Raw genomic sequence first — 12,993 nt, 5'->3', positions numbered from 1 at the left:
AATCGAAAATTCTTCTAAGGTTACTGCCGTCTCGCAAAATCCACCATCGCTCCTGAATCACCCAATATTAATTAATTAATTTACTGTCCACATATTCTGTTATTTGTTGTTATTTGTTTACATTATCATTTCATGTTATTTACTCTTCATTAATTTAGTCAATAAACATATATAACCGTATGTCCTTGTCTGTGCAGGTTTGATTTGATGCGGGGAAATCGATGAATCGTGTAAAAGAAATCACTACTTCAGAAATATTGAGATTAAATATAGATTTTGAAATTTGATAAATTGATTTGATTAGATCTGTGGAATAATTTCCTCCGGATTATTCCAGTAGCTAAACAACGGAGGTGGTGCCCCATTTACGAGTGTATTATTAATTCCCAGTAATTACCTTTCTAATGAAAAAGTAGCGTATCCCCTACACTCCGTTGAATTTTCATTGTAATATTTAACCATTGCTTAATATATTAAATACAACTTGTGTATTTTTGAAGATAACTTTAACCAAGAGGATCTCCAATACGCAGCCTGTACTGGTAAGTTTTATTATATTAAACTTTTAACATGTTTTTTTATTAACTGGTTTCTCTTAACCTCTTTGTTTTTATTAACTGATTTGTCTTTTTAAATAGTAGCAGATACGGGTTACGTACCCACACAGACTGTGTTAGGTACATTTTGTTTTATTTAAATGTAATTATTATTATTTTTTTTAATTCTATTTAAAAAACCCTCTAATATGAACGGTGAAAATCTACTTACAGATTTGGGTGACGGCCTGGAGGACAGTTGGGATGGAAATGCCTTAGAATCCATTCAAGAAGCCGAAAATCAAGCCTTGCAGACCCCCAATCGGATCCAGGTACCCATAACCCCAACACGGGTTGAAGAAGACCTGAGGACCGGTGTTGAATCTCTGCCTCGGTCGAAAACACCCCAGAAAAGACAACATCCTTGTGTGTTTCACGGGGAAATTGGTGGTATTTGTGAAGAGGATACCCCTGCAGCAGCCCCGGCCACACCGGTACAGAAAAAGAGGAGAGACACCCTCAGGCCCGGTAGTGTGGATCAGGCTCCTACAGCTGTCGTGAATCCTTTGCTAGAGGCCCCGCTGCAGAGGTGCGAGAGGCAGCAAAACCAACAGCGGACCCCGGATCCTGAAGCCGTCGGATCACCATACGTGCAGAGTGAGAACTTTTACTATTTGAAGCCTTTTTGTGTGTTTTTTTGAGCTTCGAGTCATCTAAGGGCTGGTTGTTGAACCTTGCCGCTCCAGCGTTCAAATGAATCAATCATTACGTTACCGTGTCTGTAGTGTCATCCGCCGTGATGACGTCTTGTATTCTTATAGGTTGCATACACACGCATGCGTAGAAACAGGTTAACAAAACATGTTTGTTATGAAATACCTCAACAGGCCACAGAACTGTTACAACAGCAGCTGAGGTCCATGCAGTACCTAGCCCCAGCTACATGTTAGCAACCCCAGGATCTCAGGCTCTTCCAGGCCGGTCTGTGTCACCAGCACCACACACACACACCTCTCGTGGTTCCCGAGACACCGTCGCCCCCTAGGGTCCGAGGAAGATCACAATGTAAACCTCAAAGTGGTAACGCCGCCAGAAGACTATTTGAAGGTGCGTTTGAAAATAAATAAAATGTGTATATATCTATAGACTACATTGGTTTGCATAAAGTTTTTCTTATCAACTTTTGTTTTTACAGAAACTGCTGTAGGAGTCGTCCAGCCGGGAAGTGGACCAACAACATCCTCTGACAATCAGCACATGAACGCCATAGTGTTACTCTGTCAAGTCATGCAGACTTATTTCCCCAGTCGTTGCCGTATGTGAAAAAATGTAAAGACTAGGTATTATTTTAATTGAAAAAATAAATAAAATAAAAATGAACGAAGAATTGGCTTTGACAATCGCTCATATAAATCAAATTCCTGTTGAAAAGGATCCTTTCGAGGACTTGAACAATGCTCTCAGGGGTTTAAACCACTTTCCTGCAGAATCGGATGTTTCTGTAGACCAATCTGAACAACAGTGTTATGACCCCATTGAAACCATCGACAATGCACTCCTGCTTTTAAACCAAAATCTGTCGCCATCTTTTTCTAATCAAAATGAATACACCCAGGATGAGCCACTTGCAGATTCAGACTTACAGATTCCACCCGCTCTGCAACAGGGTGGGGGTCTGAATGAGGCGGGTCCTTCTGTTGAAGAGAGGGATGTGTCTAGAGAGGACGGGGGAATGGGAGATACATCGCACGGTCACTTTAACACGCATAGATTTAGACGCATCTTCACGGTGCCCCCTCAGGGAAACGTACCCAATATAGCAGCATTTTATAGAGATGTGATAGGGGTAATTAGAGAACTGTCTGATGATGCTTTACAGTTGGCTAGCCGTAATGATGTGATACAGTTGGAGGTGGTGGGTGAAAATGTAAAACAACATGTCTCAGTAGTTGTAGATGATGACGGTGATAATGTTCTGCCAGTTTTTGAAGGGGTGCTTGACCGGTTAGTGCAATCTAACAATAACATTGTTCATGATGAGAATCTTGAATTAATCGTGCAGGTTGTACAGAACCCATCAGGGGGTGCTAAACGTAAACTGGAGAAAACTTTAGATTGTGAAATAGTTGACAAGAAAAGACGACACCTGTATGTTGTAGACAACAGGGCTGATCGTCTCTGCTATGCCATCAGCCTAGCTCACACTCTCGAATCTGCTTTTACAGACAGCCAGTGTGTGAAAATGGGTAGGTATTTGCAGCATCAGGTTGGTTTGGATGATCAGACACCTGTTACTTTTAGTGATGTGGGTAAATTTGAAGAGATTCTGGGACGCAAAATTGTGGTGTTTTACAGAACAACCCACGGCAAGCCTCTCACACTTTGAGACGACTTTTGCAGCTCGTTCCAGACCTCTGTTCTTATTTTTACTGCAGAATCATTACTATGGGATAAAAAAAATCTGAAAGCATTTCTGGGCACTGGTTTTTTCTGCAATTATTGTTACAAAAGGATTTAACTGCTCCTATGTGCACAGTTGTAAAGGTTACTGCCAGGTTTGCAACGACCCCATCTGCCCCACACAGCCGCTCGAACCTGTGGAATGTTCAGATTGTCATAGAAAGTGCCGTTCGCTTTCTTGTTTCGCCAGACATAAAGAGGTAAAACCGAGCGCTATGAACATGCAACCGTTTATCCTATGTGATCAGGTGAAAAAAGGTCAAAAGTGCAAGCTGTGTTACTACGTCAACATGACCAATGGTAAGAAGGTGCATCGTTGTGTCACCCCAAAGTGCAAAATCTGTGGGGGTAAATTACCGACTGATGCTAAAACACATTTGTGCTACATTCAACCCCGTCTCAAGGAGACAGAGCATCCTGATCTGATATTTTATGACTTTGAAACCTTTGTGGGTAAGAAAGGTGAGCATGTACCCTTTCTAGTGTGTGCAAAGACATTGGCAGGTGTGGAGAAAGTGTTTTACGGGGCAGAGTGTGTTTTCTCTTGCATTTCAGGAGCAACCAATACAGGGGAAATGTTTTTTTAGCGCATAATTCTAGAGGTTTTGACAGCTACCTGATCCTACAGGGTATGCTGAAAGAGGGTGTAACACCGCAGTAGATTCTCATGACAGGGAGTAAAATTCTCAGTTTTGAGGAGCCTGATTATCAACTTAAATTCATAGACTCCCTCTCTTTCCTGCCTATGCGTCTTAGCACTATGCCCAAAGCCTTAGGCTTTACTGACCAGTCCAAGGGGTATTTTCCGCACAAATTCAGCTCTGAGACACAGCTTAGGTATGTTGGGCCCTTCCCGCCCCCCTCTGCCTATGGTGTGGAACGCATGGGGGAGCGTGAGCTGGAAGAGTTTAACAAATGGTACACAGAAGCCTGTCAGGGTACCTTTAACTTTAGGGAGGAAGCTCTGCACTATTGTAAAAATGATGTTGACATTCTCTCCAAGGGTTGTGTTAAATTCAGAGACCATTTTCTGAGTGAGGCTGGTGTGGACCCCTTCAACTCCATAACCATAGCTTCAGCCTGCATGAAGGTGTTTGTCACCAACTACCTGCACCCTGAAACACTCGCTGTGCCATGCCCTAACAACTACATGCAGCAGTGTAAAAGATTCTCCACAGCATCGATTCAGTGGTTAGAGTGGGTAATGTACACACAAAAAAATCTTCATACAGCATGCTCTAAACGGGGGAGAAACAGATTGGCCCTTACACGGTAGATGGGTACGCTGAGATTGATGGTGTAAAACATGTCTGGGAATTTCACGGTTGTTTTTATCACGGTTGTCCTCTGTGTTTTAGTCCTACAGGAACATGTCCTCTGAGAGGCGTCACCTTTGGGGAGTTGCACACCGATAGTGAGCAGAGACTGCAGACGTTAGAGGTCGAGTACAACACTCGTCCTACCGTCATGAGAGAGCATGATTGGGTGGAGATGGAAAAAAATCAAAAGACACAGTAAAAAAATCTCTGCATGATTTTGAGCTCCCAGAACCTCTTAGCCCACGCAAAGCTCTTTATGGCGGTAGAACGAGCGCTTTGAAGTTGAGACACAGCTGGGCCCGGTGAAACGGTGCACTATGTGGACTTCTCTGTACCCCTATGTAAATAGCGCATGTTCTTACCCCCTAGGTCACCCCGCCATCATCTACAGAGATTTTGGGGACCCCAGAGACTACTTTGGGTTAATCAAGGCCACCGTCTACCCCCCTCGTGGTCTCTTTTTCCCTGTTTTACCATACAAAAGTTTAGGAGGTAAATTAACCTTTCCTCTCTGTCGCACCTGTGCAGAAACCAACAATCAGAGTGGTACCTGTACACACTGTGATGAGGAGAGATCATTGACGGGTGTGTGGGTCACTGTAGAGTTTAACAAGGCCCTGGAGGTAGGGTACGGAGTGTGTAAAATTACTGAAGTGTGGCACTTTAAAAAAGCATGTACGTAATCTGCAAACACAGAGTTACTACTTTTGTCAAAGGGTAAGCAGGAGGCTTCCGGCTACCCCTCTGAGGCGACTGATCAAGAGAGTAGGGAAAAGTGCATCAGAGATTACCAGATCCATCAGGGTATTCTGCTAGATGCGGGCAAGATTGAGTCTAACCCCGTCAAGAGACAGGTTGCCAAACTATGCCTCAACAGTCTTTGGGGAAAGTTTGCCCAGAGAGACAATTTGTATCGTACCTGCATCATCTCTAATCCTGAAGAATTTTTCAGCTACTTGTTTTCAGGGTTATATGAAGTTGACTACTTTAATGTGCTTGCCAACAAGAAGGCTTTAATGCGATGGAGATACTGCAATAGCGGTGTACATCCCCCCCGGTAAGCAGAGTAACATTTGTTGCAGCATTCACCACAGCACATGCACGCCTCAAACTGTACGAATGTTTGGAGAAGTTGCAAGAGAGAGTTCTCTACATTGACACAGACAGCTTAATCTATGTAGTGAAGGGGGGTGAGACGTCTCTAAAGTGGGTAACTATCTGGGTGATTTGACCGATGAATTGGATGGTGACAGTATTCAGGAGTTTGTAGCAGCGGGCCCCCAAGAGTAACGCCTACCAAACTAAATCCAAGAGAAAGGTGGTTATGAGCGTAAAAGGCATTACACAAACGCAGGAGTGTTGTGAGGTGGTAAACTTTGACAGCGTCAGAGAACTGGGGGAGGGGTACATCCAAAATTCAAGACAAGGTGTGATTGAAGTTCCGCAGCACACAATCACTCCTGATAAAAGAGGCTTTGTGTTAAAAAACTTGTCATTCCGGAAAAAGTTTAGAGTGGTGTATGACAAAAGGCGTCTCTTTGCTGACCGTACAACTCCAGCTTTTGGTCATTAAAACTAGATTTTTTTATTTTATTTAATTTTTTCAGACTTTGCTGTTATGGAGGAAATTGATTTAGAAACCCGTTTCATATTCCCTTTTTCCTGTATGATTGTAGGTCCCAGCGGTTGTGGGAAAACCTACTTTGTAAAAAATGTATTACAAAACTGTGAACGTGTGATGAATGTTGTACCTGAAAATATTGTATGGATTTATACCTCCTTTCAACCTATGTACAGTGAATTGCAAAGGATGAATAAAAAGATTAAATTTGTTCAAGGACTGCCTGATTCTTTTGAAGATGAAAACCTGTTCCCTCCCGATCAAACACATCTAATTATTTTGGACGATGTTATTTTTCAAGCCTCCAACCATCCTGAAGTGGTCAAGATTTTTACACTAGTGATGGGTCGGTTGCGAACGATCCGGCTCTAAGGGCCGGCTCTTTGAAGTGAATGACGGGAGCCGGCTCTTGATTGGGAGCCAGATCAGGATTTTTTTCCAGATTTTCCCGTTTTTTTCCTCCAGCAGGAGGGGGAGGGAGGGGTTACAGACACACCGGCACAGTGAGCACGTGAACAGGTGGGAGGACGGAGAGCAAGAGACCTTGGTGCTACATAGACAGAGACTACGCACGGAAAGGGTGAGAAAATGAGAAACCTAGTAAAGTTTGGACAGATTTTAATGTGATAGTTCAAAGGCAGAGTGTAGACTGTGCAAAGTTAAACATTTCATATCAAGCAGCAATTTGTCCAATTAAGAATTAAATTAAGTCTTTGTTCTTGTGTTTTATAATTTTCTTTTGTAGCACTGTTCCATGTTGAGTGTATTAATAAATCCATATAAATACTAAACATTTGATATAATGCATGTATTTACATTAGATATTCATTTTACACATAATTTGGTAATAAATTAAGCAAAAAAAAAAAAATATGAGGAGCCACTTGGGAGCCGAAAGAGCCGGCTTTTTAGTGAGCCGAGCCAAAGGAGCCAGTTCTCTAAAAAGAGCCGGAATTCCCATCACTATTTTACATAGTACAGACATCACAGAAACATGAGCGTCATGATGTTGACACAAAACGTTTTTATCAGGGCAAACACAGTCGCACCATTAGTTTGAACAGCAATTATTTGGTGATGTTTAAAAATCCCCGGGTTAATTACAAATGAATATATTAGCGCATCAAATCTTTCCATCCCAAAAGGCATATTTCTTAGAGAGTTTTGAAGATGCTACCACCGAGCCTCATGGGTATTTAATAGTAGATCTCACGCCCACCTGTCCTGAACGGTACAGACTGAGGACGGGTGTACTTCCTCATCAACAGTCAACAGTGTATGTGCCCAAGTCATCAGCCTAGACCATCATGTCGGCGCGTATAAAAAGAAATGCTCCCTTACTCACGGCTTTGTATCACGCTACACCCAAGAAACGTAAAGACATTCTTAGCCACGGTTCTCCTGACTTTATTCAGACGCTTTGTGAGATTGCTCTAAATCTTTTGAAAGGTAACATCCCCTTGTCTCCATCTCAGTTAAAAAAACTGAAAAGGCAGAAAAAAGCCATCAGACTCCTGGCTAATAAGAATGCCAGTTTATCAAGCAAACGCCAAACTCTAAAGAAGCAGTCCGGTGGTTTCATTTTACCTCTCCTGGCAGCCGTTGTACCTATGTTAGGAAATCTTTAAGGAGGTATTGCTATAAGATAATTTATTATAAAATGTCTCTGAAGAAGACGCAGAAACTGTTTCTCGTCTCACCCCATGAGTTAAAACGTCTCACTCAACTGACTGCATCTATCAGAGAAACAGCGGAGGAGGACTTGGATGCTAGAATGAGGGATGTATTAAATGAACAGGGATTGAGTTCTTATGAAAAAATTAAAAAAGTACAACGCTTTACTGCAAAGATATTTGGCCTTCTCCAAGCAGGATCAGAGAGATGGACAGAGGGTGACTGACTCTACAGAGGGGACAGGAGAATGATCAGTCTGAGCTTTTAGACGCTAACGTACAACCGTCTCAAGATGCTCAGGTACCCGCCGGGTTGGATCACACGGTCGATGAGGTTTTGAAAAGTCTACCCCAGCGAGAGCGCAAGAAAGCGGAATATATCTTAAATAAATTATACGAAAGCACAGATGGGTGGAGTTCAAAGGGTGAATTTGTTTATAGGGGAAAGAGCATGAAGGGATCTCATATGATCAAACATCTTTCGTTACCTTATAAAAAAAAAAAAAAAACACAAACCCCACCCCCCCGCAGGCTGGTCAGAATTTCTAAATACTGTCAGAACTGAACATCCCTTTATCCTCTGTGAATAATCCTTGTGAACAGTACTGTAACATTAAGAAGAAGATACACGGCTAGCCCACCATAGGTTACAACCTCGGATAAAGATGAGGTGTCAGATGAGCAGTCAGAACTACTCGGTGCTAAAACACGAAGAAGGAAAATAAATGTATCCCCACGATGGATGGATATTTCATAAATAATTGTAACGCAAAATATTTGTCTTTCATCAATAAAGTTTTCATTAAACATATTTTCAAAGTCTACAGTCTATTTTATCAAAAACAAAAAACAGCACAAGAGTAAGCAAAAGAATCAAAATCTGTAACAATCCTTAAACAACTGTAAAGAACAACTACCCTGTTTTGAGGTAGTGTGGTCTTTACTTTTGACACAACGTTGATATTTTCTCACAAAATTGTACACCATATCGTCATTTTTCAGCACATCATCGCTGTACAAAGATAATACATTGTCGAGAGATAAACCGCAAGCCCTATGGCAGAGATAAAAGATGCAATGATGACCGCAGACGTTTGACAGGATGTGTTGCAGTTGTCTATCATGGTACATGATGTTTTCAGAACGTTTTTCCAAAAACTGTAAGATACTTGAGGGGTAGTGATCGGTGACTGGTGAAAAACCATAAGAATCACAAAAGGTAGCTCCGTCGTTCTTTTCCAGTGTTAAAGCTAACCAGTGCTCCCCTGGCATATGGGCCGGATGTGTGTTGACTATGAAGTAGGCTGGAAGTCTAAAGGATGAATTCAACAAGGGAAGCTGATCGGCGGCCCACACGCCACAAAATCCATCTCCCAGCAAACAGTGTAAAATATTTTCTATTTGAAGAGTATCCAAGAGTTTTTCCATGCAGAAAAATATGTCCCCGTGCAGAGGACCCAGCAGATGTGCTTCTCTGGAAACTGCAGTGAAAGCGGCTCTCTTGTTCAAACCTTCATTAGCGCCGTCATCAACAATTATGGAGTTCATAGCACCCGCTGTATCTTTGTAAAATAGACCCGCTGTGAACTGTCTCTTGAGAGTATCCTCTGAAAAGTTGAGCAGAGTCTCAATCATGGCTCTGTATGGGTGTGTGGCGCTAGATTGTGAAATTGTATTTAGAGGGTAATTGAGGGGACCCACTGCCGCGTCGTTAGCCAGGTTTGTGCCATCTGCGTTGGAGATTTTCACGCGGAGATGCAAAAGGGTGTCGTTTAGATCCAGATACTTTTCACCGTCTCCAGGTATGAAAAACTCTATAGGACCCCCGTCTGTGATGGCTGACACAGGGGAAATTTCTGTATAGATTTTAGAAGAAAGCTGCGTCATAGGGGCTGAAAATAAATCCAGCTCCGCCAGAGTACACTCTGGAGATTTCTGATGCAAAAGAGCCATGTTTTTTTGAATTTTTGTAATGTAATATTGTACAGATCATTCAAATATATCAGAGCTCCGTCCAGGCCTCCGCTTCAACAGCCTACCGCTCAAGACTGATCTTTTCTTATTATTAGAGCTTGTCCTTCGGACCGTACATGTTGGAATAATACACAACTCGTGTACACCTAGGTTTTTATATATTTTTTAAAGCGGAAACCTTGACCCAGCTGTTGAATTTTTCAGGCCAGTTTTTCCAAACGTACAAAAGCTTGCTCTTCACCTCTGACTGTACGTCGTTTCAATATCTCCTCTACAGCGTAGTCTTTGTCTTTACACGCTTTTACTTTTTGCAACTCAACATTCTTAGCGACGGTTCTCCTGACTTTATTCAGACGCTTTGTGAGATTGCTCTAAATCTTTTGAAAGGTAACATCCCCTTGTCTCCATCTCAGTTAAAAAAACTGAAAAAGGCAGAAAAAAAGCCATCAGCTGCCTCATAAAAGGAACCTTGTATGATCTCATCATCATAATCTTTCAGTTTGTAAACAGGTGGTTCACGAGGAATGCATTCGTGTATTGTGAACACCTCGTCCGTAAAACTGTTCATATTTTTTATCAAACACCCCCCTCACTTTTGATATTCTGACTTGATCCCCCTTTTTAAAATTCATTTTTAATTCACCTCTCTGAGTGGCTGAGGATGTACCGTACAGGTTTTGAAACACTTGGAAGGCATTCTCTGAGGTCACTTGCATAGGCTTCATTTTAATACTGCTGTGATAGCTGTGATTATAGCTTTTCAACAAGTCTTGTAAGACATCGAGGTAGTGCATGGCGTTGTTTGCCTTAAAGTATCTCCACATTCTACTTTTTAAAGTACGATTAAATCTTTCAATCACAGAGGCTTTGAGATCACTGGCTGTGGAAAAATGTATGAAACCGTGTTTTTTCATCAAAGCCTTGTTAAAAAATTCTTTCCCCGCATCAGTTTGTAGTTTTACAGGCGTATGACTTTCTTCAAAAATAGATTCAAAAGCCTTTACCACCTCAACGGCTGTTTTTCTCTTCAGAGCTTGTACATAAGCCTTCTTGGAAAACAAATCTATGACCGTTAATAAATAATTATACCCGTCATTATATTCTGACAGAGCTTGCATATCACACAGATCTGCTTGAAATTGGTTTAAAGGACGAGGTACAAAAACTCTGTTTCTTATAAAATGTACGCTGGTTTGTGTAGAGTGTAAGCATCCTGCTAAGATAAAAAGTCTTTGACATTTTCAACTCCTACCCTCTCACATGTTTCATCTTGAGCATTTTTACGTAGTCGTTCTACACCTCCAAAGCTCCCTGGATGGCTAGGATCGTAATACACTTTTTTCATTAAACGTTTCTCAGACATGTTGAAAACGGAATGAGAGAAAAATACGATGAACAAGTTATGTATTTTTGTATTTGTGACTATGCAAACCTCTAATAAAATGTTATAAAAGTACAAGATAAACTTTTCAGTTCTAATAACAAGTATAAAAATTTAAAGAATAGTAAACACACGCTATAAACTTTTCAGTTCTAATAACAAGTATAAAAAAATAAGTATAAAAAGTACAGGATCCATGAGAGTGCACACTACTTGTGGAGGAAAACTTTTTGTTTTCAAAATATTTGTTTATAAAATCACAATCCCCAACACCTAGTGACCTTAGACATCATCTAACGGTTCCAAACACGGATGTTCTTTCTGGCTGAGGTGGCTGTTTTGACATCCGTAGCAGTTGGCAGTGCGGTACTTGTTGATGGTGATGGCGAGCAGATGCAGCACGGCCGTTTTTACAGTACCGTAGAAAGCACTAGATAGCCAGCCGTCGATTTCGTCCGCCGGTTCTTCCTCATCCCACAGGGGAGGTGGTGATGGTGGTGGAGTCAAAGAAACAGAGTTCAAGAGGGTTCGATACTCTGGTGCCGGCCGTGGAGGTGTGGGAGGCTGGGAATCACCCATGTCTACCCAGACGGAATCACAGGATGAGTTCTGTGGGGTTGGTGGATAGCCAGGGCTCTGGACCAACCCTCCAGCATCGGAGGGGTCGTGGGTTGAGAACTGCGAATCCTGGGTCCCATCTGCGTATGAACCAGGGGTGCAGCATGGCGAGTCGTACAGCGTTGGAGAGGCAGGGTCCTGGGGTTCCTCCAAAACAGTGCTGAGGTTACAGGTGGATCCATCGGTCGAATGTCTGCGAGTTGCGCCCCGAACGGGCCCGGAGGTGCCCGTGCTGCTGTCCGTTGATGGCGGCCATGTCTTCTTTTTTCGTTTTGGAGCGGTTTGATCAAGTATGCTGTGTTAGGTTTGTCTGTATTACTCCTTTTAAACCTTTGAAGAGGGGGTAGTGGTCGGAGAGGGGGTGGTAGTGGACGGTCAGGGGGCGGTAGTGGGCGGTCAGGGGTGTGGCTTAGAACGTCAGCTTTTTTCTCACTTTCAAAGTGTCATTCCAATTACCACTGCTATGGAAGAGGGTTATGATTCTCTCTCCTATTTCATCCATCTTTTCTAGCCAAGCGGCTAAAGGGATGGCTATCACAGGCCGGAATACACCGCAGTCCGTATTAAAATACTCTAGGACAAAATCCTCCTCAAGAGGCTTCTCCCTAGATGCTTGGATAGTGGCGCGTATGAACCATTGACTGGAACCAGCTATCTTCGCCTGCCAGACAGCCCTAGAAACGACACCGGACTCTGGTACATCGGTGGAAGGATCTGTTCTCACTTGTTTCTCATCCGAGGGCCGTTCAGACATTACTAGCCTCAACACGGCCCAGTCGTTGGAGGTAAGAGTCACCACATTTTTCATCAAATTAAATTTTTCATCATCACCCAGCTGGTACAACCAGAGCTCGCCCTCTTCATACTTGAACACATACCCCCAACATCCAGAAGATCCATGCTGCAGTAAAGACCATTGTTCTCCCAGAGATTCCTTTGGAGGAGCCTGTGTACGCTGTACATACACCATACTTTTCCTCGGTGCGGGAGGAGGCCCTCTCACTTGCCGGTAGATGGTGACTGGTGTCGAGCAAATCACAGACATCTCATCTCATCTTGTAGCATTGTGAATTGATAGCAAACTCTTTGCTGACTCTGTACTTAGACACAATCTCTGTCTTTTGTTCACACTTGAGTTTTAAAAGGTTCCCCGCCATAGGGTCGGGGTGGGGGTGTGCTAATTAACTGTGTACAATCTATTGACTTTTATCTTAAAAATACGTTCACCATCTGGATGGGGGGCTGAGACATCTGTAATGTCAATCTATTAGACCCCCTTAAAAACACCCCTTGAAGTGTCAGATTTTGATTGATCGATTTGACCTTTTTGACCTGGGACTGTACGGATGCGTGGGAAAGGGGCGTGGTACCTGTCACTTTAGAGTTTGACGAGAAGTGCATAGATCCCTCT

The sequence above is a fragment of the Dicentrarchus labrax genome, unplaced genomic scaffold (genome assembly GCF_905237075.1).
Source record: "Dicentrarchus labrax unplaced genomic scaffold, dlabrax2021, whole genome shotgun sequence".
Classification (NCBI taxonomy): domain Eukaryota; kingdom Metazoa; phylum Chordata; class Actinopteri; family Moronidae; genus Dicentrarchus; species Dicentrarchus labrax.
This window is presented reverse-complemented; position numbering follows the sequence as displayed.